Below are 4,573 nucleotides of genomic sequence, written 5' to 3'. Positions count from 1 at the left end.
GTCAGGAAGATCTCATGGAGCCAGTGGATGTCACATGAAGAAATGTGCCCAGGGTCTGGCTGAAGAACAGGGTCAGGATTCTACAGGTGTCCTTTGTTCTCCCTGGGGTCCCCAGCTGGGTTCCCAGCAGAGCCTGGACTCTGGTCCAGCCCACCCAGTCAGTGTCCCTAATTTCCAGGAGTGTCCTGCATGGGCAGTTGTGCAATAAAGTGTTCATGCTAATAGCACTGATTTGGGTCTCTGGGGCTGAACTGTGACTCAAGGCTGCTCTCACAGGCCCAGGAGCTTGGGGTCCTCCTCAAGGACAGCCCCGGCCCCCTCTGACATCTCCTCACCAGCCAGAGGTAGACCTCCAATCTTTTTCCTTTCCCAAGTTAAATGTTCATCCAGTTGAGGCTGAGAAGCAGCAGAGAGGTGCAGTGAGTCCTGCTTCTTTCAGGGGGAAGAACTTTGCATATTCTGGATCAGTATTTGTACCTTCCAGAGCTCACTTGGAGGCACAGTGCTCTTTGATCTCTCCACCAAATATTTGTGTGGCCTTTCAGTCCTTAGAAAGTGAAAGTGTGTAAACTGTCTTTGGAGTCTACAGCATTGCAGAGTATAGGGTCACATGTGTTAGTTTCTTTTATATTTTTTAAAGAATAGAAAATAGGGAAAACAAACACTAGCAATGATACAAAATTTCACTCAGCGAAGACATAGGAATTCAATCATGTTTACCGTATTGGATGAATTTATCTTGAAATGAGTCATTGAGGTTACCAGATACAAATGTGGGAAATTGGTTAAACTAAAAAAAGAAAGGCCGAGGAGATAGCTCAGTAGACACTTGCCTGGCATACGCAGCATCCTGAGTTCAAGTCTCTGTACCACAAACAAAATGAAAAAAAGAAAAAAAGAAAGGAAAAAAATAAAAGAAATTGAGAAGAAAAACTGAAAAACAGAAAATAAAACATTTTCAACATTAACAACTCTTTTCAAAACACCAGCAGAAATGAGCAGTATAATGATCCAAACTACCCTGCATGTATACACAAAAATCACACAAAATTATCTTTTCACTTTTGCTTATGTACATAGTTTCACAAACACATTTGCCCATGGATGAAGGTGCAATTCAGATACTTATTTGATTAAAGCATATTGGCAATTACACTGTATGATTCAGCTTGGACTTACTATTCTAATTCTGGTATGCAGCTTACATTCACTAAAATAGTGACAGATTTAAACAAAGTTCTCACTCACTAGGGCTGTTGCAGATGTCTGTGAGTACAATTTCTGAATCCTAACATTGGTCTCTCTTTTCCTATTGTGCAGTGTTACCTGTAGGACACTGGCATCCCTGCTGTGAGGGGCTGCCTCTGCCTGTGCACTAACATAGAGGCAGAGCTGCAAAACTTTTCTCTGACTCATGCTGTCCCGTCCTCCCTCCTCAACCCTCAGCCTCCCTGCTGGGACCCACACTCAGGGACAAGCTCCAGGGTTCAATCTCCTCCAGGCCATCCTCATGTTTTACTGTTTACACAGTGTTCCTTGTGTGAGTTGCTAGGTCTCCACTCTGTTTTCCTTTGTTTTCCATGGTGAATTCCAGGCCCACAAGGCAGTTCCTAAACTGGCTTCTCATGTTGCTGCTTCAACAAGTACAACTGCAGGGAGCACAGGATGACTTGCTTCGTATTTTCAGACAATGATCAGAGGCACCAAGGCAGAGACAGCATGGGGAAGGTCCTGGAGGTCCAAAACCACTCAATTAATGGTGTTTGGAAGGCAGAACTGGGGAACAGTACACAGTGAAAGGGACCAAAGGGCACATGTGTTACTGAAGGCCACTCTTCCCTGACACCTCCATATCTTCAACTGCTAATTTCACTTACTTGTTTGCCTTTCAAGATTAAGAAGTAAAATTCACTCACATGAGATTCATATCCAAAAACATCTTCCTAAAACATACTAAAATTCCAAAAGAAGTTAATCAGACCAATTTCATAAAGCATATATCAGCATAAAGAAACTATGTAACTATCCCCTAGTAGAAGAAAAAAGAACATAAACACTGTCAAAATTTGAACAATATTTGAGAGATATTGAAAGAGATCAATATAGATCTCTGATGTGACATACCAGAGATCTGTACCTCTGAAGATAGCCAAGGTACAGATTTCTCCTGAGGTTGAAGGTATAGTCTTAGTGTTGCACAATGGATTGGTTTTTGTAGTCAAGTCCCCTTCGTGCCAAATGTCTGCCACAAAGGAATGAGATAGGCAGAAGTATCTATTTATGTGGCCAAGGTATCCTCTCCAAGATGATTTTCCTACAGCTACACAACTATGCTCTGTGACGGAAGTGCAGTCATTGCTGCGGTTTTAGTTTATGCCCTAGGAGTCTCTTACCTTCCATGGTTGCTGTCATCTCTTGGAGTCCTAGAGACATGATAATCTCGATCTAGAACTGCATGTCCCAATGCACTCTTCTTGTCCAACAGGATACAGAACCACATGCTAATCTGTGGAAATTACCCACAGGGAGCCTCCAAGTCATGCTCCAGGCTCACCTCCCTGCAGTGATCCCTCTCCTGGACTCTGTGAGGGAGAAACCATCTCTAGGGCCCACTGACCCGCAAGATGCATCTTACGGTGTGACTGCCTCCTGCCTCCCAGTTCATGCTGGGTAGGATTGCTAGGGTAAAATCTGCATTATATTTACCCCAATTTAGGATTGCATTAGAGCACTACATAAGGCTCCTATGTGTGTTGGTTCCTATTTGGAGTGTCTGCTCTCAGCTGCACTTTTAAACTTTAGTCTCTTTAGCTGTCTCACATGGCAAGAAACACATGTTTATGGTGCTTTTCTGGTGGAGGAAACCTTAAGTGTGTTTGGAAACACACAGGGGGAACTTGGCAAATTATCCTTACCCGACATATTCAGGAGGAGATATTTTCATGTCACCATATGCCCTGGGTCATGTATTGTGGTGAGAAGGTGGCGGTAGTGGTGCAGCACAATGCTCTGATCTGGGCACGCTGTGAGGAGTGGGTGGAACAAAGGAGCAGAGCTGCATGTGAAAGAATGCTCCAGGCAGCACAGGGATTTGGGTGATTCTGGCACCACCCCACATTCACACTGCGGAAGACATCACAACTGTCATGGGGCTGACATCTGTGGGCTCCTAGCCAGGACACTCAAGTTGAGAGAACCAGGTTGCTCTTATGAAATTAAACCAACATGCCGGGCTGAAACTCCGAGGTGTGTGCACAGAGTTCTGTGTGCACAGGGCCTGAGGATGAATCCAGTTGGCCTGCAGCACCTGGTGAGGAAATGGCTCCAGCAGATGAGGAAGGGGTCTGCTAGCTTTTTAGTGCTAGTACAGCATTACCCAGTGTCTCTTCTTAATGACAATTGGCCTGTAAGGTTTCTAGGATCATAAGGCTGAAAAACAAGGGAGGGCAAGCTGTAGGAGGGAGGAATTGTGGGGTTAATGTGATTTACTACACAGCAGATGCTCACACAATCCAATAGGCAGGATTTCTTAGCATAAAGTTCTCTTCTGGGCCAGGAGGACTTGGTGCCCATGTGACCTGGGCCTGGAAATGCTCCAGTCTTTCAAGTTCCATGCTTGAGCAGAAGAGATGCTGTAGATGGAGTTCCAGCCTTATTTCCACGAGATGTCTTGATCTTCACTCACTGGCACTCGTGTGTATTGTAAAGCTTATCACGATTTTGTGCCCTAACTGTGGAAAATTATTTAAAAACCCTTGTGCTTCCTGCTATCTACTCTAAGAAATATATTCTCCCTCTCTGCTCAAGGCTGCTTAACAATAAGAAACTGTTCCTTGTCAAGGCCGCAAGCTAAAAGAAACTCCCTCCCTAACTATCTCCTGTGATGTGGTCAGCTTAAGATGTATCTTATAAAAATATGCACTTATCACTAAGCTGTAAAAGACTCTTTAGTTACAGTTTGCAGCTGTGTCAAATGAATGTAGTTTTCTGTTGTTCTGTGCTAGATAACAAATTCGCTTACCAAACTAGATGTGATTTCTGTTATAAATACTCCCCACTACCTATGTTCAGGTGCCAATCAGTCTTCTTCTGCGTGAGAAATGGCTGACGGACCTAAGCACAGTAAATAAAAGGGTCCATTCAAATTTTTATCTGGCTCATCTTGTTCCTATGCAAAGTGACCCATGACACGTACTTCCCTTCACAGTAACCTCCTAGGCAGGGGGACCGTATTTGTCTGTCTTTGCACTCGTGGGCTGGTTCCTAACTTGTGTTATTCCTGCAGGGCTCTGACTGCCTGTGTCAGAATATCAGCAGAAGGGCACTGAGCACAGCGCAGATATTCAGATCCATGTGCAGAGCTCACAGCCTCCTGCCTGGAGAAGGAGGGTGAACTGATATTATTTTGTGATTATTTCGGAAGTTCTTTCCACCTCCCAGAAGGGTTTCATGGTTTGGATGGTTTCAGTCACAGGTGATCCTTTTCTTTCTCTACTGTGTTCCACATGAGCCTGCCTCACCTGCAGGTTCTGAGGGAGCTTTGGGTTGTGTCCACCTCATAAACTCATGGACA

Source organism: Octodon degus, unplaced genomic scaffold, assembly GCF_000260255.1.
Source record: "Octodon degus isolate 3935 unplaced genomic scaffold, OctDeg1.0 scaffold00181, whole genome shotgun sequence".
In the NCBI taxonomy this organism is placed as follows: Eukaryota; Metazoa; Chordata; class Mammalia; order Rodentia; family Octodontidae; genus Octodon; species Octodon degus.
This window is presented reverse-complemented; position numbering follows the sequence as displayed.